We start from the raw sequence: 23,791 nt of genomic DNA, 5'->3' as shown, positions 1-23,791 counted from the left end.
AGGTATAGTTGCATCTGTTAGTTTTGTAAAGACAGATATTTTATACTTTGACTACTCTGACTTGTAAGTCCTAGTAGTAATCTGATGTCAGCCTCAGTGGAAGTACATAGTGTTTTACAGGGAAAAGAAGGAAGTCACTCTGATGTTTAGTGTAATGTTTGTTAACAGCTTATAAACTGAACAAAACTGGTGTATACATTTAAGGGCTACTCTGTTTAAGTTTTCTAGGTATTCTGCCTGTGGTGCTGTTGTCAGCACGATAGCGTGTGTTTGCTTCCAAGCAAATGCTGAACAAACACATAGGAAAGTCTGCTTTTGTTATTGAATGCTAATTAGATGGGTGCTGTTTGATTTCACATAGAGAAGCCTGATATACTACTCCTTTGTGAGCTGTTATGAGTCCACTTATGACTTTATATGGTTTGACATGGACACAAGTACACATTTGAATCAAACATTGATAGCATTGTGTTACTGTTAGAAGAAATTCCTGTTGTTTTGTCAAAAAAAAAAAAAAAACCAACCCTACAACCAGGGGAAACCAGGGGAAAAGAAAGTTAGGATTTTTTTTCTTTAATCCCATCTTTACTATTGTAAATCCCATCTTTACTGTTTTCTGCTTGTTTCTCTTTCCATTGCTCTTTCCTTATGTCATTCCCCTCCATTCTGTCTCAGTCATATTTCATGTATGCTTTTCTCCATTTTTTATTTTTTTTAATCTGTCCTTTCTTTATATTGCTCTTTCAGCAGAATAATGGAAGTTGTTCAGGATGTCAGTACTGGGCTTGCACAGAGACATCTCATCCTAACTGGTGGAGCTAGTAATACTTTCTGGGTGAAATACTTTTTTTTTTTTTTTTTTAATTACAGAAACTTAGAATGTTTGAAAAGACCCCAAGTGACTATATAGGTTTTTCTTCTTCTGGCATGAAACAGCATTTTCCTGTGAGATGCACATCTAGCCTGTTCTTAAAAACCTTCAGTAAAAGGAGATTTCACAACCTCCCTAGTTAGCTATGTTAATTTTAATGTTTCTAATGGTATATCTAATTAAAGTTTCCCATGCTGCACATTAAGTTAATTTCTTTCTGTATTTTCTTGGTGAATGCAGCGGACAAGTGATTAGCTTTTCCTTTATGAATATAATTGAAAGACTGTGTTTTGGTGAGAGTATTTTCAGCTGTGATTTCTATATTCTTAAAGAATTCTATATTTTCTCTCCCTCTCCTCCACCAGTTCATATCCCCTGCCAAATGTAGGGAAGGAGAGTTTGGCTTGGCTTCTATGTTCATGCATGATATTCCTGTACATTCCAAAATTACTTCATCATTTCTTTGTCATTTTTGTAATAAGCTACTGAAAAAGAATGCAATCTCTAGTAAAAGATATTTTCAGCAGTATTCGGATAAAGGAATACTGTTACAGCTTTCCCTGTTCTTTGGTGGAAGAGTTCTTAAGAATGGATTCTGTAAGATTATTTCTGTCCCTGTTGTGCCACGTATTGCATTACAAACTGGCATTGCAATCCTGAATTGTACAGCTGCATAGGTGCACAATCAGTTTGCTCACTGCAAATGCTTGCAGGTTTTTTTTGAGTGGTAAAGTTCTAAAGGGTTTTGGCTTTTGTTTTCAAAGAGATGAAACAGCCAAATTATTTTATCCAATTTATAGTGGTCAGGAGTACCATCAAACTTACTACTTCAAAATTAGGAAGCAGGTAATTAGAGATGTACATCATGGAGACATCAGCTAGTTTTTGTTCTCACCAGGTAAAGTTTTCCTTCTCACTGCAGAAGTCATGGGGCATGCTGTGCATCTGAGCTGGGAAGCTTGTTTTGTTTTACATTTCCTATTGGCAAAGCAAATTTCTACGTGCAGGTATATGTATTCTTTCTTTTATCACACGCTAGATTTTTATAAATTCACCAGTTTTCGTGGTGCATGTTTTCAACTGTGGAAAAAACTGCTGACTTCAAGTACTGTTGCATGTAGCTCTAAAGCACTTGGTCTTACAGATAGAATGATACAAATGTAGGTCATAGGATGATATATACTTTATATATGTGCTAACCAAGCCAAAATTAATTTCCTTTAAAATATAGCACACGATGATATACAATATAAAAGCTTCTCAGCATTCCTTTGCAATGATCTTATTTGGGGCAAGATTCAAGATTTAAGACCCCCGAAGCTAGGGGTTTATGTTCCTGTTATGGTCACTGGAGCTGAAGAAAGATGTTCAGCTTATCCTAATGTAGACCAGCCTAGTGACTGATCAGCTGAATCACTTTCAATTGATTATATTGATTAAGGACTCAATTTAGTTGCCCCCACATGGGTGTCTAATGCTCTTTGAGATGCCATGGGGTATCCTGTCCAGCTTTCAGCTTCTGCTTCTGTAGGACACAGATCTGTCGTATGTCATGCCATGTCTGAAACCCATGTGGATATGTTGGATATCCTGTGGCATCTCAGATGTTACTAGGTGCCTGTGTGTGCAAAACTGAATTGAGGTCTAGATCTCCAATGACTGTAGTGAGAGCTTAAGACACTTAGAGCATATGTAAAAACCTGCATGTAGATACCTTAATTTAGGTATCTTGGACTAAATCCTGCCCTTTGGGTTTTCCCTTCAACTTATACTGGTAAAGTCTTTATATCATATATTTTGCTAGCATGCATGTAGGTATATACACATATATATAAACATACTTTGGAAGGGGAAGAGCAGTCATTTTTTTTTCTAGGTTGTATAAGCATTTTCATGTGATCCAGTAATTCATGTGGTATGGTAAAGGAAGTCCCATAAGTCTTCAAAACTCTTATATATATGTATATATGTGCAATGCATTAAAAAAAAAAAAGGCTCTGGGACTGAATAAACTTGGACCCCAGAAACTCTTCTGTGGGTTGTTGGGCTTTTTATATATAATCCTGGAAGTTGTATGCTTTTAAAATGTATAAATTGTCCAGAGGGAGGAAAAATAGATGCTAGCTTTAAAAATGTGTTTTCAAAACACTTTGAGAAACTTATCATTTACAATTGCAGATTGTGCGTGTTTTTGCTGGCTTTCATTTGGGAGTGAAGTATTGTCAGTGGACAGAGCTTGATAAATGAACATTGAGTTATCTCTTAACTTTAGTAGTTGGAAACAGATTTGAAATTGAGAATAAAAGGCTAAGGACTAAATGACATTAAATTACATTAAATAGGTCATTGTGTAGAGTAAACATCAATGTCAACTTTAAATATGTTTTGCTAATAAATGTGTTTAAATGTGTTTTCCTGATAGAGTTACTGTGGTTAGAACTGTAGCTGGTGACACTTTTGTGCTGGTATCTAGGATAGGAACTATACTCTGCTCAGGGTGTGCTTGAACCTTGAAAATAGAGCTTGAATGGTAGACTTTTCTCTTACTTTGGGTAAAGCAGCAAATTTTATCTTGATGGTGTTCTGCTGTTAGGGGTCGAGCTGTTGCTTAATTTTTTGCTTTCAGTCTGAGCTGAAAGCATCCAGCCCACTGAAGGAAGAGCATGATAGAGTAATCATCTGAAGTACTTTTGTTTGAACTTCATTCTTCTTTATTGCTATTTATTTGTACTTTTTAGCTCTAAATAAACTTCTAAGCTCATTTGATTGCGTCTTGTGATGTAAACAGTTGCTTTTGAGTAGTTACTGTAACTTTGGACAGGTTTATAAATATGACTTTCATTAACCCAAATGCAGAAGTCAGTAATACTCAACAGAAAGATGAGAGCTAAAGCAATATAAGAAAAGTTGAACAATACCAGCAATGGTATTCTATATACGGCAAAAGAGGGACAGAAATCGAAAATGAGCTTCCTGTTAAAATAAAGCAATAGCCCCTGATCATTTTTATTGAAAATATGACACTATTTGGTGTTACATTTTTTGTTCAAACCTCAGCTCTTGTTTTCAAAACAAGTTTGTTTATTAATGGTCTTCAAAGAAAAATTATGTAATATGATCATTGTACCACAAAAGCAATACCCCTCAAATGCTATTACGTATTTAGATACTTTCAGAGTTTGTGGGATGGGGTTATTCTGGAGACTCTGAGTAATTTTTTTTTTCCTTTTTTCCTCAGTGTAGGGGTTGGCTGTACAATGAAGAAGGCCCAGAGTTTCCTCTTTCATGTAAACTCATAGGGATAGTAATGAATTTCTTGGCTTGTTACTGATGTATAAGTCTCCTTCCCTTTTCTCTAATACAACAGTTAGCTAAGGGACAATAATTGTCCAGTGCAGGAAAGGAGGGGATAATCAACAACCAGCAGAGAGAATGGATGTGGCCTCAAATCTATGTTGAAAGAAAACTGAGAGAATACTTCTGGGAATGACACCATTTTACCTGAGAGTATCCTGCCTGAGCAGATTTGGCTTTGTAGCTAAACTGCCAGTGTTGTTTCAAGAAACTATATGCATCTGACTCTGTGTGAAATGGAAAATTATAAACCTTTTATTAGAGATTTAATGTGCTTCCACATATAATGATAGGGTTTGTTTTTTTTCTCCCATATAGAACAGTACTGAGAGAGTTAGAAGGCTGCAATGTGATGTGATAGACAAAAACTTCTCTAAGTGCTGCTCTACATTAAGAGACACCATTTTAAAATTTCTTCCCAGAATTGCAGGGCATATCTTCTGAATCTTTTTTTTAATGTGGCATAACAACAGCTATTACTGTTTCCTCTTGCTCATGTTAACTCTGCAGGGCCACCTCACCTAGGAAAGAACAAATGAGAGAATAATGTATTTTATGCATTAACAGGTTTGTTTACTGTGAGCCGAAGGTAATGGGATTTCCTTGTGTCACTGAAATGGCCTATTTTACCTTTTGTGGTGATGATGCCAGCCAAAAAAGTGTCCAAATTCAGTCAGCCCCTGGGCTGAGCTTGTAGAAATAGGGCTTCAAATATCTTGTAGGTAGATAAATGTACTGGTATAATCAGCAAGTCTTCAATCATACAAACCAACAGAGGTTGAGAGGTGAATTTTGCTTTTCCAACCAGGACGTAGGTCATTAAAGAAAAATAGTAAGTTTTCATAGCAAATCTTTTTGCGTTTACCAGTCCACAGCAGATTCTGATCCCCTTCCATACTGACTAGTTCATTATCCCACAAATGATCTCGTTAAAGCTAATGGGGCTTACTGTGAAATGAGGCGTTACTCAGTGTGTCAGAATTGAGTCTCCAAGTCTGTTTTATAATTCAGACTTTGGCAAGGCTTACATGTGCTTTACAAAATTAAGGATTCAGGTAAGTTGGTGAAGTTCATAATGATGGAAGAGCAAATCCCTCCTGAACTGAGTCATTATCTTTGGTTTTATGACTTAGCAACAAATGAGGCATATCCTTTGAGAAATTTAAAATGTAGGGTCTCCTCAAATATGATGTGGAGCTCTTCTTTTCATGTGGAATAGAATTAATATTTTATCCATCTTTCACTTCAGAACAGATTCAGGACTGAAGGCATAACAATTTGAAGGCAAACCAGTAAGGGGAGCTCTTACCAATATTTTAAACTGCTTTTTAAAAATTGCTACAACATAGGCAATGGTGGATCACAGATTTAACAGGCTTTGGAGCATTCATATCTTTCTTTCTGAATATGCTTTAATCTGGAGATGAACAATTTTACTTCAAATGATCCTTCTAGAAAGATATTTGTAGTAGTAAATTTCAGAATGCAGTATCTTTGACTCTGAAATTTATTAGATGTTTAGTTATTCAGAGTTTTCTTTCTAAGTTTAGGTGCACAGTCCTATTATGTTACATTGATGTGTGTGTAATTTGGTCTTCCCTTTGGATGGTACTGCTAGGTCTGAGCATCTCCACACCAACTGCCTGCTTTAAGAGTTGCTCTGTAATTAGTTGTGTCCTCTTTAGTGAGAATAAATCACAGGAAGACGTTGCTCCAGTCAGAAATAACTCCTATGAAGGTTTTTTTCATGTTATTTCTTGATCATATAGAACACATGCAGTTTTAGGGTAGCTGTTCCTCTGTGCATGTGTACCGTACTGTATGGAGTGCATGTGCAGGAGCTGTGTTCAACTTTATTGTATTTCAGTCTGCACTGGGGATTTCTGCACCTGTATTCCTGGAGTGTTGCTAGTCGTACACAGAAATGGGACACCAAAAATGTTACCCTGATTACTCCCCAAAAGCGAACAATTTTACTGGTTTACCCGTATATAAAGATAAAATTAAGCATGTTCTCTAAACAGGAAACTTCTAACAGCAACATCTTTCAGCTAAATTTTAATCTGAGGAAAAAATAATACCTTGAACCTTAGTAGTTGTGTTTTCCATACAAAAAAAAATTTTTTTTTCCTCTTTCCTGGTTTTGTGTAACAGTAATAAAGCAGATTAACTGCAGAATAGAAATAGACTAAAAAGTGCTGTCCAATGAGCAAATTTAAAAATGAAAGTATTTAGAATATTGTTACCTTTTAGCTTTTTCCCTTGAGCAATTCTAGGTGTTGCTGTAACAACAGAAAATATAAGATTCCTGGAAGAAAAGTCATTTTCAAATTATTATAATTCTTTTATTAAAAGAAAAGCACATTTATAATACATATGCAGGAACATGCTCAAACACAGGAGAGAAAATCCACACAATACCTAAACCTCTCCCAGACAATTGATTAGCCCTAAAACTAGTCTCAAGATAGGAACAAAAAGCAAAGTTGCTGGATGATTGTAGATCTGAAGGAGTTGGCTGTCAGAGCTATGCAGTTGTGCACTTTTTCATTACAAGAAAGATGGGCCTCGTTGTAAATTACAGGCCACACTGAATGATATGTGCCTTTGCGGCTGTGGAGAGACCACTTGCAGATAAGAAAATGTTACGTATTTGTGCAATATTGGCATAGCTGCTATCCTGCCAGTAGTGACAGGTAAACATATTAAGCAAACCTCTCTAATCTCTTAATACTTTGTTGGTTGTTTTCCCACTGTTTTGAAGCTATAGGTGGGGGGGGGAGGGAGAGAGAAGGATGAAAGAGAAAGGGTAGGAAAAAGGGGGAAGAGTATTTAAGGCTTGTAACTAGCATTTCCTATTAATTCTGAAATTAAGGAACAAGATTGCCAGGAGGATAAGAACAAAGTTAAGATAGAGATTGCATTCAAAAATTAATTTTAGTTTTGCATCCAGGAAAAAAAAGCTTTATTTAACTAGACTTTCATTGGCTTACTGCGTCCTGTGTTTATCATCAGAGTCAATACGTCGCAAGGACTGGGAGAGCAAGTTTTCTTAAAATTATGCCCATTATTTTACTTTGCTTCTGTCCTGGATGGGACTGCTCTTCCATGTGGAACAATAGTGTAGTTTTGCTTCCTTTTAATCTCTGGATTCTCCTACATTGGCTGTTTTATTGAGCATAAAATGTGATTTGTATGTGTGTGGTATGTATATTATTGGGTATATAGGTATTGCAGAAGCTTAGAGATTCAGAAGTGATGAATAACCCTCAAATAATGACAGCCTTTTGTATCATCAACCAGCTTGAATTAGGATGTGAAAGAAAGACCTCTCTTTAGCTGTCATGTGAAGCATGATCCCTGCATTTGATTCTTCCTTACTGATGGTCTAAGTTGAGACTAATTATATCTTTTAATTTCAGGAAAGTTATGAAGTCAGTGTAAATTTTATGAAAAAAAGAGGCCTGGTTCCTCAAGGGCTATTTGAAATGAATATTGTCAAGCACAGCCATGGGAAGGTCAGCATGGGTGAAGACTATGAGAGCATCTTGTGGCTGTCCAGGTTGCCATTGGGCAAAGGTATGTGCATCCGGATGTTGAGAGGAGCAGGAGGGTAGGGTGAGGAGAGGGCAAAACTAAGCATTTGAACAAATCTGTCAGGAGGATGAGGGAACCTAAAGTCTGAGAACTAGTAAATGTTTCCCTTTTCTGCTTTGCATAGCTTTTTTCTGTCATTTACAGCCATTTATGCCTGCTTAGTCTGCAGAGTGACAGCAGGAGTCAGAAGAAGCTGTAAGGAGTGAGAAAAAGGGATTCTGAGGGTGTAGTGTATCCGTTTCAGAAAGTGGGTTGCTGAAGTTGTTTGATGCCGCTATTAAAAACTAGACCAGGCTGAAACTGCCTTTTCAATATGCAGAGTTACTATAGCTTATTTCTTTATTTCTTTAAATGTACTACATAACAGAAGGAACTATGAAAGGACTGGAGAGAACCACATTATTCAAATTGCTAAGTATAAGAAGCAGCCCACTACACCTCTCAAATTGAAAGCAGTAAAGTAGGATTTAATCTACTGGAATTTTCCATGATTGTCATAGTTACTTGAAGTACATAACCAAATCAAGCTGTAGAAACAAAGTGAGAAGAGTGATATAAATTGTCCTGAGTTCAAGACTAGTAGTCAGACTTTGGCAATGCTTCATCCTTGCTCCAGCTTGAGATTAATCACTTGTGCCAAAACTTACAAGTTTCTGCTACTCAGGTGCCGTGGGACATATGGGGCATAATGATAAACTAGATTTGCTGCAAATTTGACCCTCCTGAGAAGAGGGGACATCAGGTTGTGGATGTTTCAAGAATCAGTCCCCAAAACTGCTACACCCAAACATGACAAATACTTAACAGGATTTCATTTCTGCTTTGGCTTGGCACTCAGTATGTAATAATGACAATCACACATACTTGTAATGCTTGTGATGGTGTGTTATGTAAAATAATGATGATGTATTGTGTACAATTATGTTAAAAGGGTTATGTACAGATTTGATTTTCTTCCTTTCTAAAAATGTTATAGAAGTAAAAATACAAATGAGAATAGCTTGTGTGTGCATCAATAAGTATTGAATGCAATTCCTTTTCAGTATGATCTCTGGTGCTAAATGATTGATCTTTTTTAATGATGCATCCATTTAAAAATATGTAAATTATGTAACAAGTTTTGAGAGCATAGACAAAATACCAAGTCATTAGTTCGAATCTCTTGCAGATGTTGGTAAGAAAAATCAYTAAACAGTCTAATAAATATACAAAACAAATATTATTAGCAAAGTAATTAAGGGTTTGTTCATGCAAATATGAAATTATTACTAAGTGCAGTGAACTTACTACTCTGAATTGTTCTGTTAGCTTTCAGGACCTGATTATATGTGATACTCAGCACTACATTTAATGGTAACTTTTTTTACGTCTGTGTGTCTTTTAGAGCTGTGAAAATTAATCCTCTCTTGAGAGGGGAAGATGTCAACAACATTATTTTGGTGAGAATATTTTGCCACATAAAAAAATGGTTCACCTTTAAGTGAACTGGTATAATCTCGTGGAGAAGTGAAAAGTCTTACCTTGCTCTATGATCTTCAGCAGGTACCTTTACTTTGCTATAGTGTAGATTTCCCCATCTGTAAAATGGGGATAAGAGTACTTATTTGTTAAGTAGTTTGGGATCTAGCTGATGAATAGCATTTCTCACAAGTGTAATTAAAAGAACTGAAAAGGATACTCAAAGTACATTAAGACTTACAAAAACAGGCTGCTTATTCAGAAGGGTCTTAATCCTTTGGAGGGCGAAAAATTGAAGAATTGAAAATCACTGAAGTATTTCCTAAGTGTTTTTCTCCCCCCCCTCCCCCAAATGAGATTATCTGTGGGTTGTTTCTGTGCTATATGGATCTTTGARTCTGATCCTACTCCTGCTTTGATAAAGCAGGACCATGGCCTTTTTTGTATTCTATCTAAACAGAGAAAATGCACTATGCAAGTCTGTCCTGCTCACTGTTCTTATTAAAATAAAAGCTTTCTCATGGTAAAAATAAATGTTGGGGTACTTTCTAACATACATAAGACAATATGAATTCAGTTGCAGGAGATCTTACTATGCCAATATGCTAGTTCACATGCATGCATAATAAATATTGTTGTCAATCTGATATTCTTAGGTATTCATAGCATCGCATTCTGACCTAACCATGATTCTGAGTAACAGTTTAGGAATACAGTGATTTTTCTGTGTGTGTTTATACACACATGTATATAAAAACATACATAGATACACACCCATGTATAAGAAACACTATGCATGTGTATATACACACATGCACACGTGTATAAATACCACTGGGTGTATATGCGCATGCCTATATAAAAACCACTGGGTGTGTGGATACACATACAGTGTATACACAGTATATACTGAATACACTGTGTGCATGTGTGTATAAAATCACTACAAATACAGTATGCTCACCTCCTGGGAGAAGGATACTCTTTCTTGCTCAATAATGTTTCTTTACAATTGCAGAAGGAAAGCAATGATTTTGCAATCCTTGCAGCTGAGTAGTCACCAATAAGCTTCAAGCTGACAGTGGGGTTCTCAAGAGGGAACAAATATAGGAGATTGGGTGCTAAAGGATACCCAGAACTTTCACATTTAGAAATTGTGTCCCTCTAAAAACAGGATACAAATGATCAGTGATATGCTTAATCAGGCATACATAAAAAAGAAGTTCCTTGCTTTGTACATACAACTGCATTTTTATCATTGTATTGTATTTTGCTAAAAACAGAAAAATCAGGCAACAGATTCAGCATATTCCTTACATCTTATGGAGTATATTTTCCTACTTTTAGATCTACAGGTTACAGTTATTTTATCAGTACAGTTAAAGGACTTAAATATTTGACCATGTACCTTTATAGGACTATCCACAGCAAATGCAGATGTCATGCTGTAATTATGTTATTTCTTAAGACTTATTTCTGGATGATTGATAGAAGATGTTTGAATTTGCAACAGTCTCTTTATTTTTGTTATATTTTCTAGTATGTAGAGTGATAATACAAAACCCACCCATTTGGGGCCCTGGTTGTAACTGCCGTTACAATTCTGGTGCTTAAAACTTTGAATAACTTGATGGTTCATCTCTTATTCTTTCATATTTTTCAGCAGCTCTGTATTTATTTTTGTGTTTGAGTGTTATCTCCATTGAATTTTGGGGAAAAAAGGATTGCTTGAGCTTTACTATGCTGCCCTCTTGCTTGAACTGCTCTTGAGACTGCACTTTGAAATGATAAGAGGTTTTGAAGAATCTGTAAATATGGCATGGGTCTCTGTAGATTTAAGCTAAAAAAGATAAATTTTTATCTCAGCCATTAAGGCACTTGTCTGAAAAGCCTAGGGATCTTGGAAGTATTTTCACCAGCTGCTATTTTTTTTAATATTATACCGTGGGTTTTGTGGAGAAAGTTGTATTAATTACTTTTTTTTGTATTGTAGACATATTCAAAGGTCTCACTTTGAACTAGGATTTCATAATGCTAAACTTCTCATATATAAGAAGTGGACCTAACCTGATCTAGCAAATGAAATTGAAAAACAAAACAAAACAAAACCCTACATGAATAGGTTTTCCAGAGTAGCAAAACTATCAGGACAGAATCATGTCCGTCTCTTCTGGCCCTTCTCTGTGCCTGTTTCAGGTTGAATTTATCATTTTTAATGTAAATGATCACAACTGTACACAGTATCCCAGGTGCAATCTTCACAGTACTAATGCAACAGTATTTATATTCCGGATCTCTATCGGGAAAAAAACTCCTGGGTTGCCTAGGCCTTTTTCATGATCTCATCAGACTGATGACTCATAGATACTCTGTTCTTGACTGGCAGATCCAGATGTTTCTCCTCTCTTTTCAATTGATGCCCCCATTTTTAAATGAACATCTATAAGCTGTTAAGTTCATGACCTTGAACTTTATACTATAATAGTTCATCCCATTTTTTATGAATCTGTTTCTGTGGGTCATCCACTTTTTTCTGAATGATGGATATTATGATTCTACTCTGTGTTGTTGCTTCTCAAGTTTGTGTCATCAGCAAGTTTTATTAGCACACTCATATTTTTGTTCTAAGGTCAACTCACAAAAATATAAAAAAGGTCAGTATCATGACTGATTTATAACATTTCTTTAGTCTAATAATCTTCTTCTGAGCACAATCCACTGCCATCCTTATTAGTTCCTTTCCCTTGCCATCTGTACTAATCTCCGTCTCTTCAGTTTAATTAATCTCTCATGTGGCACCATTTCAAGTGCTAAGTCCAAAAAAAGAATAACTGAATATATTTCCCTTGTTTAGCAGATCAGATATCTGATGAAGAAAAGATACAAATAATTAATACATTTCTGTTCAGCTTGCAGTGCATATTGACCCATTTTCCCATTTACCTCAGTGTCTTTGTTCTTTCCTACAAAATGTTTTTTCAATTTCTTATGTGCCATTCACAACAGATTAATAACTCTGAACATGCCCTCATTATTTTGTCCCCATTCTTAAATACAGGTGCAATGTCTTCTCTTATATATTTTAGGTTTGGCGGACTTATTAAAAAAAAAAAAAAGTTGCTGCTTCTAACATGCCAGTTCTTTCAGTAACCTGGGATGACATTTTGTGATCCCTGTTCGGGATACGTTAAGCACCTTGAACAAGGAAGATGTATGTGGAACATAGGAGCTGCTTTCACAAAGAAAATGAGGCAGGAGGACACTGAAGCAAACAGCCAGTCAGCTTGAGGGCCCAGTTAAGTGTTGTTCAGCCTGGCTAGTCTCCTCAGCTACTGCGGAAGTCTTTGCTCTTCTGGGGAATCAGGCCAGGCAGGCTGACTTGTTTCTCATCCTCTGATGTATTTCTGTGTGGTGGAGGAAAATTGTGAGTTAGGTACATCAGAAGTAAAATGGACGAATGCGTAAAATAAAAATAAAAAAAAGTAAGTTTGCATGTGAAACTCTCCAGTGCATTAAAAATAGGACAGTCGTCTGTTGGAAATGCAGACAGAGATGAAGAAAGAAGATAGAATAAGGGACGCATCTATGAGAACAGATTTCCTATAATGACACAAGACTTAAATAGGCTATTCTAGTTTAGGGCCTGTGAGGTAGTGTTCTGCGAAGTGAACTGTTTTTGTTCTTTCTTACTTTTATAAAGATGATCTAGAAATTTTTTTTTTTTTTTTTTTTAATTTGGGGTATTCTTGGTATTTCTCAGTTTCACTGTCTTTGCTGAAAAACCCTCTGTAGGACTGGAAAACTATAGTGGAATCATTGCGTACCTTAACTTGAGGTGAAGGTTTCTTGGTTGTTAGCGTAGCAGATTAGTGGAACTGGGAAGCCTTTAAAAATTTTTACTTGATTATTTTTATTAGTTCCATTTAACTAATTTTAACAGCTTGTAATGGAAATAAACTGAATGAAAAGGCTAAGTTTCAATGCCTTGAAGAATAGTACCGCTGAAGGGACTCCGAGTTCAAAAGGAATCTATTTCTACCCAAACATAGCAGAATTTCCTCCTGGACCCTATGGCTAGGAGGGGTGGGACATTAGAGGAAACCCATCCAGTACTGCCTGTCAGAGACATTTCAGGTTAGGCAGCCGAAAGAGAATAATTTTGCCCCCTCAGAAATCTGTAATTATTAATTGACTTTCTACAGTGTTTGGCCTATGTTTCCAAGTAACTCGTATCAAAATCTTACCCCAAGCTCAGTCATCCTTCCATATCCTTTCTACTAAGGACTGGGTAGTCCAGCTCATGAGCTGTAAAACTGCAATATCAGTGCAGTTCTCCCAAAGGTCATTGGCCAACAACAAAAAAAATGCTGTCATGATCTGATGGAGGCAGGTCTTAAGCATTGCATCAAAGCAATGAGAAGTACAAATACAATTTCTCTTTGCAGCTCTGTTCGAGACTGAAACAGTGTCAAGTCATTTTTTGTGTTGCCTATTAACAAATGCATCATTTTAATCCTATTTACAGAAAGCCATATCAAACTTTTAAGGCAAAGACCTTAATCTTGCAAATAATTAGGCATGTTATTTTGTTCAACTCAAAGTTATTGATAAGTTTTTATAACAACAAGGCGCGAGCGTGGGCTTAACTGCATGCCAATGTTGAACTTATTTCCCTTACCTGCTTTTGAGTTACAGCTGCAAGAAGTAGGAATACTTTTTACTGTAGAAATGGGTCACTTTTTTCCCTTGGATAACTCAAGAACTTTGTTTTGTTTTGCTTTTTTCCACCCTTAGGTATCTGGATTTACTAGATCTCCACCTTTGAACGAAACTATCCTTGGGATGAGTTTGAACATGAAGAGCTACATCCTGGAAAGAGATATTAAAAAAAAAAAAAAAAAAAAGAGCTTTGAGTTAAATTAAGGAACTGAAAAGGAACTTAATGGCTACAACTGATTTTCAGGGTATGCTTCCCCTTTCTGGTGGAGCATATAGAACACTTTTAGGAAGAGATTGTATGATTAAAAAAAAACAACCCTTGACTTTACATATACTGTAAAGGTCCTGTGCTTTAGTTTCTGCCTCAAGATACCCAAGTTCTATAAATGAGCATCAAAGAGCATGAAGAAAGTGAGCTTGTGAATAGGGAAGAAATTAAGAAAAGTTAAATGAGATGGAAAAGAAAATCCGTGTCTGAAATGAGAATATTTAACGAGAGAGAGAAAGTGAATATCTTATCTGACAGAAAAAAAAAATAGATGTTCTGGTTGGGCAGACTAGGGAAGGTGAGTTGAGGACATTGTTTCCTTGTATTTTTTTTTTTTTTTGAAATAAATTTTCACATTCAAAAATAGTTCATGTAATTGCCGATAGGCAAGTGAGATTTATCATCTGCCTTCATGAATCATCATAGTTACTTTAAAGGTGTCTGCCTTTAAAGAGTGTGAGGTATTATAAGAAAATCTTCCTGGAAAAGAGGCCAGCCTGTGACTCCTTAGAAGGAAGGGCTGTGAATATGGGATTAATGGTTTATAGAAATGGACAGATTTGGGAGGAGCTACTTACTGTAGCAGCTGGATGAGACATACAGCCATAGCCCTGGCTATGACTTAACTGAACAGAGCTGAGTTCCTTTTGAAAAGGCATGTGTCTTATTGCCTTTGACCTTAAATTCAGAATATTCCAATAGTAAAAATGAATTTACAAATTTTTCTGTACACTTTATTTACTGATCTTTTATTATCCTGTCGATTTGAATGGATGATAACTAAGCCTTTCTTTAGATCAGTAATACTAAGTGAATAGAAACTTTACAAAATCAGCAGTCTTTACAAAAATGTGGGGGTTTTATTATGTATCATAATAAAACTAACAACAATGTATGACATGAAGATTTTGATGACACAAGTTTAGGATAAGCTTTTTGTTTACTTGTACTGCTTCAGGTAAGTTAAATGCTGCAGTCACACCATGCAAATGTTCATGCCGTTAGGCCATAATATATTGCCATAATTTGCCACTTTGGGTCAAGATTATTACATGAGAGGAAGGGGATGAGTAAAACCTAGTGAAGGAAAAGGTGTTCTCCCCTTCAATGTTTTTCTGGATTTTGCATATTTTTTATTTAAAAATATTTTGGAGTGTGAATTAAGTGGGTATTTAAATGCTTGACAGCTTGACTATCCCAGGAATATGTACTTTTAAATGTAGCCACAGAATAAGTACAAAATAGAAGTTGCACAAGCCTAATACAGTGCAGTAGAGGCATTTTCCCCAATTGTGATAGGCCTTTGCATTTATAGAACAGCAATGTTCTGTGGGATGAACTTAAAACAGCATGTGCTACTGCTGTAAATAATAGAGGCTGTGACTTCAGTTTTCTCTTTGGAAGCTTAGGCAGTCCTCAACTGCAAGGATACTCCTGGATTCTGGTCACTCAGATTATGGACTTGATTTGAGCATGCTGTTACTCCCTTCTGTGAGTGAAGAACTAGTGCTGTAGTCTCACCCTGATGTGGAATCAGGACTTGTTGATTGAGGGAAAAGATAGGGGTTGTTCCCCTGTTGCCAGGTTAAAATATGGTCAGAAGTATCCTGTTCTAATTCCAGAGACTCTTTCGTGTTTGTGTGAATTTATATGATGAATTTGTTTTTTGGAAAATTAATGTTTTATACTGATAGAATGAGCTCCAAGGCTGATGGAGCCTTGGAGCTGATGGAGTGATACACATCTTGGCTGTGTGTTTTCCTTCAGTATGTAATAGGTTGCAGGATGGGTAGACTGTTGCAAGATAGCTCTCAAAAAGTCATGATCATAGTTTGTGGAGACTGGTGAACAATTATCAGAGGTAGGTTTTTCTTGTGAACCCAGCTACTAAAGACTTCTAGTTCAGGTGAGGAAAGGGACCAATAGGCAGCACAGTGAGACTAATGTGCTAAGGGTGGAGAGGGGATTAATGCACTGAGGGTGGAGAGGACAGGATTACAAACTGGGTTAGAGCTATAACTGTTACTGTTTTGGAAACACTTCTGTGATGCTTTTTGCTCTACTATCAAATATTAATTCTTATGATAGCCTGTAAATTAGGAATTGAGCTAAGGCACAGATGGCTTAAGTTAAACCCACAGTATGATAAAAGAATTCAGTGACATAGTGGTTTTAACTGCTTTGACCCCTCAATTTTCCACTCAAGAAGGGATCCCAGTATAACAAATTTAACAAATTTAAGCCTGCCACTAAGGTGGCTTTTTTTTTTTTTTTTTGGTTACCTTTTGCAGATATCCTGGAGATAGTTCAGGAACCCTGTTCTCCATGGACCAAGGTTGAAAGTAATTGCTGTGATGCTATCAGAAATGGAGTCCTAACTCCTTGATAACTGTTTTTATTGCACTCTAGCTATAGGACTATATTTTCACCTTCAGAGATGCCCAACGCTTTACCTTGAAAATCTTAAATAAAAGAAGCAAGTTGTTTCTTGATGAGAATTAGATAAACCGGCAGAAAAAAATAATCCATACTTAGTTCTAATATGTAGCACCTCAGGCTTCAATCTTTAAGGCTTTCACAGATCTAGCTGGTCCTATGGCACAATTTGGCATCTTCTTGCTAGAGGTTGCAAGATGAAATCCTTACAGAGCTTTGGAGAATATATGTGGAATACAGTGAAAAATACTTGCCTTTTTACCCTTTCAGTTTTTGAAATGGTCAATAATTTGTCACTGCCAAAAATAGTAAGAGACTGGGCCTTTTCATTTCCTGCTCCTGTACTGTTGTTTAGATGGCCTTTTTATAGCTGATAATTATAGTTTGTTTCTGCTTTCCTTAAATTACGAAGTTGAACACTTTTTATGTTTTGGCTTTTCATTGCTGCTTTCTGAAGAAATGCAGTATGAACTGAATGTGGCACCAGAAAAGAGTTGAAGTGTTTGCAATACAAACCTCTCTTTACTGAGCCCCCTGGCTTTGTAGTGTTGATGTGGCTGGACTGTGTGTTGAACTGCCAGTGTCAAGGACAAAGGCGCTCTCTCTCATGAGACACCCCCTCGATGTCCTGTTGCAGGCTTTGTTTTCTGGGAGCAGAAGTTACTGTTAGCATGGGTTGCTCATCCTGCTGGCTAATCAGTGTGGTTACTTCTCATTCACTGTGGCTTTTGATGTACTTCAAAACCAAGGCCTGCAGTGCCTCTGGATTTTACTAGGAGCATTGTGAGATACATTATTTGACTTGTCGGTGCCCAGCTCTGGGCACCAACTTTTTCCCTTCCCTCTGTTTGAGCCCTGAAGGTAGCAGAGAAAAGTGAGCTGCAAGTGCTTTGGTATCAAATAACGCCCAATCTGATATATAGCCCCGGCTTTGCAAACCGCATCTCGTGATTTCTCAGAGGAAAAGCAGCGGGTTTGGCGGGGGGACGCGGACACGAGGGGGCAGCCGCCTTGGGAGTCCTCCGCTGCCGTGTCGCCTGATCAGATGAGCTGTTACCAGGCTGCGCTGGAAACGTCAGGCTGGCGCGGTGCTGCCCGGGCCCTCCACACGGGCTGTGGCCTGCGGTGAGAGCTGGGGGCCGCGCAGGGCTGCGGGCAGAGGGGCCCGGGCCCGGGGCCTGGGGCGGCGGCGCCCGGCGGCCGCGGGGGCGGGGAAGTGTGTGGTCACGTGGCGGGGTCACGTGGTGGGGGAGTCGGGCCCAGCAGCAGCAGTAGCCGCCGCCGCTGCTGCTCTGGCAGCGGTGAGAGACGGAGCCGGGCGGGCGGGGGAGGGCGGGCGAGCGGGGCGCGCGGAGCCGGGCGGGGGAGGAGGAGGAGGAGGAGGAGGCGGCAGCCCGGGCACGGCGAGTGGCCGCTGCCCGCCGCGCCGAGGTGAGTGCGGGGCGGGCCGGGGCGGTGCGAGGCGCAGGGCAGCGGCGGCGGCGCCGCGATGGGGCGGCGGGTGGGGGGAGCCCCCTTCCCCTTGTGCCCGGCCCGGCACCGGAGCAGGGTGCGGCGGGGCGGGCCGCGAGCGAGGGGGCCGCGGCCGTGGGCGGGCTGGGCGCTGTGCGGGGCCGCCGCGGCGCTCCTGGGGCTATTTTTCTTTTGTTCTGATGGGGCACCTGTGTGTCTGTGTGTGTCTGTGTAAGGGAGAGAGAGCGCCAGCCGCCGGGGAGGCGGCTGAGGGCGTCGGGGAAGAAGTCCATTTTGTGCTGTGGTTATGGAAGACCTTCTGAATGTGTATACATCCTTTATTTGGTCATTGCTCCGGCGTGCCTCATTCACAGTGACCTGGCTAGGGAGCCACAGCCCCTTTTTCTTCCTCCCTCCCCCAGCCAGTCTCAAAAACTAAAGGACAGGCGATTGGCCGGAAAACCTGATTTTTCCTTTGTACCTGTGGTTCGGGATGCACCGAAATGCTGGTGGTGGGACGGGGACATTCCTCTTCCTCCGGCTGCTGGTGCCCCCCTCCGGCGCCCCCCGCGCGGGGCGGGCGCGGCCGTTGGGGTCCGGCGGCGACCGTTAGGGTCCGGCGGGTGCGGCCGTTGGGGTCCGGGAGCGCCAGGCTGCCTCCTGCATCGCCTGTGACCCTCCCCACGCTGTGTCGCTGCTAATCTTATCTTACTTTTTTGGCCCCCCCCGCCCGGAGAGGGGAGGGAAGACGGTTAGGAAATTTAGCCAGTGGTATTGTAAAATTTGCCGAGTGAATGTACCTCCTTTACATTCTTTTGTGTTGTCCCTTTACATCATATGTTTCCGTAGATGTCCACATGTGTACATGTTTGAGCGCCCTGGCTTGCTATAGCTTGGGTAAAAAGTGCAGAAATCATTTACCAGTTCAGTACTTAATTTTGAATTAGACATTAAAACATACAATGGAAACGGCTTTATGGGGTCAGAATGAAGGTCCATATAGCTCCAAATCCTGTTTCTGAAAGTGCCAAATAGCAGATGCCCAGGAAACAGTGACAACAGGGTGAGCATGTAGTGAAGCTTTGGGAAACCAGCCAGGCCTCCAGCAATTTGAGGTCAAGGGACTTCCAAAGTTAGATGTGATGTTTTAGTATTTAAGAGCATTTTTTTCTTCCATGACTTAGATTTATATGTTTCCAAAAAAGAACTAGACAAAAGCCTCCGAATAGAARAAAAATCTTTCTCTGCTTCTTTAAAAGTATAACTGTAGTCATATCATTCCTGTAGGCAATTCCATTTTACCAGGGTGAAATCTGCCTGTCCAAGGATTACCGATTCATGAGCAACATACTGTGTTTCTAAATAGGTTAGGTAAGAGGTATGTACAACTGAGCTTTTCACATATATGGGAGCTGTAAATGATCAAATTGTTTCTTAATGGCTGTCTTTACAAATTGATTGTGAAATCTGAGACACAGAACTTAAAATATCTGTTTAACGACACTCAGCATATAACCTCAAAATAGCAAGTACTCTACCATAATACAATATTGACATCTGTAGGGATGATTGTATAAATATGAACCTTAAGCCCCTAGCATCTAACTGTATTTAAACTTAAAGAATTAATTTTCATAAAAAGAAGAAATGTATTAATGGAGCAGGCTTCTTATTACATCAGGATTTCTGGTAAAACTATTCCAGTAATACGATCACAAATTTTCCTGTAATAGTAAAATCATGGTGTTTCCCGGGGGATGCTAGCTATCGACTTGATCCTGCAGTCCTCATTCAAGAAATAGGAGCTCCTGGCATGTAGTTAACTGAATTGCTCTTATAAGGAAAGTTTGCAGGAGTGGGCCTCATTTTTCATAGGCAATATGAATGTCAAGCAAAGCAGAACTGCTTTAAAAAAGTTTGCATATTTCCTCCCTGGATGGAATCTTAATTAGGAGGTCATTATCAGTTTTGGGGCTGAAAAGAAGTAGTAGGTTGATGTGTATAGATAGGTATTTAAAAGATTGAAAATAGCTTAGAAAACTGACATCTATAACTGTTGTGAATGACTTTCAGGGAAAGATTTTTTTTATACAATACTTCCTGCTGCTTCTAGCAACAGATTGTGGAATTTATTCTCATGTAGTCAATGGATGTTTATTGTAAAACCCTTACAAAATATGTAACTATTCTTTAAAAAAAAAAAAGTAAAAAACCCCCCCTCATTTTGTGAACTATACTGAACACATGGACAATATAAAGTATTCATTTTTTTTCAGTAAGTTAGTGAATAGATTTTTAAATGGTTTGCTCATAAGCTTACACCAAGAAAATTGTTGCAGTGTAACTCCCATTAGCCCACTGAATCATATTTTTATCACGAAATAATGACTGATTCAGCTGTACTTTCAAGCAAAATTAGCTTTGTTTATAACTATCCTCTAAAAAAGTTGTAATTCTTCTAAGATGCATAAATACATTTTTTATATAATTATTCGATCATTGTCTGCCTGCGATCAACATAAGAAACTCTGTAAAAGGGCCTAACAATAAAATCAGATGTTTAACTTCCATCCTTATGAAAAAAACACAAACTCATGTTTCTGTTTAGTACAGGTTTGCGTTACACAATTTTTGCTTTGTTTAATGATGCGTGAAGTCATTTCATATTGTACCTTCCATAGTTGGGTTGGAAGCTAAGCTTGAGCTTTGTTAGGTAGAACAGACATCTCTGCTTAGTGGCAGAAGGGACCCTGCTGAAGACTTAACCCAATTCATTGATGAGTTAGAGAATGATTCAGGACAGGCCTCTGTTAAGGTGATTGAAGTAACAGTGGTTCATGCCCTCCAGTTCAGTTACCAAGGAGCTTGGCTGCTAAGAGAGTTTGTACAGATGTCTCTTGATATTTATTAGGAGGGAAAAAAAAGGGGATTTTGAATAAGTTATTTGTATGGCCAGGCATCCTTGTATCTCCTTGGTTTCGTTCACTTTCACTCTTCCCCGTTGCAGAGCTGATCAGAGCTAGTGATTTGGAATCTTGCATTTCATTTTTTGACTGGAACTATTTCTTCTCCATAAATGTCCTATTTTTGTAATCTATACAGTAGCAGAACAAACTCTTGATACCAGAGGTGTGATCTGCACACTCTTAAATGGTTGTTTTGCAACTACCTCTGTCAATTCTGGTATTCAGATGATTATCACTAGTTATATTACTGGTGCATTTTAATAGATAGTTTAATTTAGGACTTGAGATCCTCTATGTTGTGTTGATACTTTCCAAAATAGCACAGAAAACATTTTATTTTGTTTTTAATTCAAGCAAATACATTAAAGCATTGTCATTTAGGCATAAAATACAGGTGGGGAAATACACAAAAGTTTTGATAATGGAAGGGTTATTATTTAATTTGTTTAGGAACTCATTGTGTATGATACTTTCCAGACACATGAGCTCATATAACTTAAGTTGTAAGCCCTTTACTAAAGGGAACTAAGGCACATACTGTAATGAAATGTTTGCCCATGGTCTTAAAAGTGTAGTCAGTGATTTCAGTTGACTCCATGGAAAAACAGGGCCTGCCTGTAGCTGGAGTAGGGTCTAGACTCTAGTTAGATCTGTGTGGATTTAGATTTCTTTTGCACAGATCTAATATCAATATTGAGGTCCAGGCGGAAATGCAAATATATTATGTATTTCTGCCTAATTCTGTGTTCATGACCCAACATCCTTACTCTTGTGTGTGTGACTCTTATTTTGATCCATGTTTATGTATTTGATCCATTATTTCTATTTTGTGGGGTTTTTTTAACTAATGCCTTTGTTTACATTCTTTTACAGTACTTAAAAATTTAATATCTTTTAAATGGCCTCTGATAATAGTTTTCGCTTTGTGCTTATATTCATGAAAGACCTTAGTATTCCTCAGCTGCACGTCAAATCGTTGATAGCTATAATATATCAAAGCTGGTCTGGAGAATCTCCCACTGGAAAACTGGGCTGTTTGTATAGCGTGGAGTCCCTGTTTCATTTGTGACTGCTGCCTTCTGCATAGCTTCAGAGCTAACAGATCCAGCTGGGAGTCATACACTTTCCTAATATCCTGACTAGTATCCTGAGTTCAAATTCTCTCCAATGTCCTTGTCTAATGTAAAGTACTCTTTGCAAAACATCTATTTGAGGATTAGCTCTCCCATTAGAATATAAGCRATTTAGCACTTCTCGATACTAGCATCAGTCCATCCTGTCAGTTCTTCCTTTGCTTTGTATGTGTAGTGGAATAGATTTCTCTCCTTTGAAGACATTCTTCTCATTAAATATTTGCTGAAATGAACATCTTGTCTGCTAAATGGATTTCTAAATAAAAATTTCAAGTATCTCTTGTTTTATTAGTTTGAATAGTTGCAAAGTAAAATTTGGAAGGAGACCAAAACCTGATCTATTTGCGTGGCCATTTAAAGAAAATTACTACAAATACTTTACCAATAATATTTTATCAATGGTACCTGGCTCTATTTAAGGAGAAGAAAAACATAGAAAGGAGTCATAAATTTTGGACACAATATGAAAGAAAAGGGAGCTTTTTCTATGTATGTTAAGAATACTATAGAAGAGCAGTGGTTTTGAAGCTAATTAGCAAATAAAGTTGTCATGAAAAACAAAGGTTGTCTACCTGCTGAGATTCTGATGGGTCGTAGTCTACAGAGGGCTTTTCAATTGGAGAAAGACCATGGATAATGAAACTTTAAAAATGTGAGAGAAAGAGCTCTCATTTTTATTCTGTCTTTGAGCAGTATCTAGTACAGTGGGACTCTGATAAACTGAGCACAGAATCACAGAATCGCTGAGGTTGGAAGGGACCTCTGGAGATCATCTAGTCCAACCCCCCTGCTCAAGCAGGGTCACCTAGAGCACATCGCACAGGATTGCATCCAGGCGGGTTTTGAATATCTCCAGAGAAGGAGACTCCACAACCTCTCTGGGCAACCTGTTCCAGTGCTCTGTCACCCTCCCAGTGAAAAAGTTTTTCCTCATGTTCAGATGGAACTGTCTGTGTTTCAGTTTGTGCCCGYTGCCTCGCGTCCTGTCACTGGGCACCACTGAAAAGAGTCTGGCCCCATCCTCTCGACACCCTCCCTTCAGATACTTGTACACRTTGATAAGATCTCCTCTCAGCCTTCTCTTCTCCAGGCTAAACAGGCCAAGCTCTCTCAGCCTTTCCTCATAAGAGAGATGCTCCAGTCCCCTAATCATCTTTGTAGCCCTTTGCTGGACTTGCTCCAGTAGTGCCACATCCCTCTTGTACTGGGGAGCCCAGAACTGGATGCAGTACTCCAGATGTGGCCTCCCCAGGGCTGAGTAGAGGGGGAGAATCACCTCCCTCGACCTGCTGGCAACACTCTTCCTGATGCACCCCAGGATCCCATTGGCCTTCTTGGCCACAAGGGCACATTGCTGCCTCATGCTTAACTTGGTGTCCACCAGCACTCCCAGGTCCTTCTCCGCAGAGCTGCTTTCCAGCAGGTCARCCCCCAACCTGTACTGGTGCAKGGGGTTATTCCTCCCCAGGTGCAAGACCCTGCACTTGCCTTTGTTGAACTTCATGAGGTTCCTCTCTGCCCACCTCTCCAGCACCTA

At 38.7% G+C, this 23,791-nt stretch overlaps 1 protein-coding gene across 1 annotated transcript in view; it reads left to right on the top strand.

Annotated features, from left to right (window-relative positions):
• The first annotated feature begins 18,813 nt into the window (after window positions 1-18,813).
• TULP4 (tubby like protein 4) overlaps window positions 18,814-23,791 on the top strand; it is a 163,946-nt gene continuing 158,968 nt past the window's right edge. The window contains exon 1 of the mRNA XM_026077083.1: window positions 18,814-19,533. The gene's annotated coding sequence lies outside the window, so the exon portion shown is untranslated. The remainder of the gene's footprint in view (window positions 19,534-23,791) is intronic.

Source organism: Apteryx rowi, unplaced genomic scaffold (assembly GCF_003343035.1).
Source record: "Apteryx rowi isolate R43461 unplaced genomic scaffold, aptRow1 scaffold_448, whole genome shotgun sequence".
In the NCBI taxonomy this organism is placed as follows: Eukaryota; Metazoa; Chordata; class Aves; order Apterygiformes; family Apterygidae; genus Apteryx; species Apteryx rowi.
The sequence above is the reverse complement of the archived record's forward strand: the minus strand, read 5'-3'. Positions and strand labels throughout refer to the sequence as shown.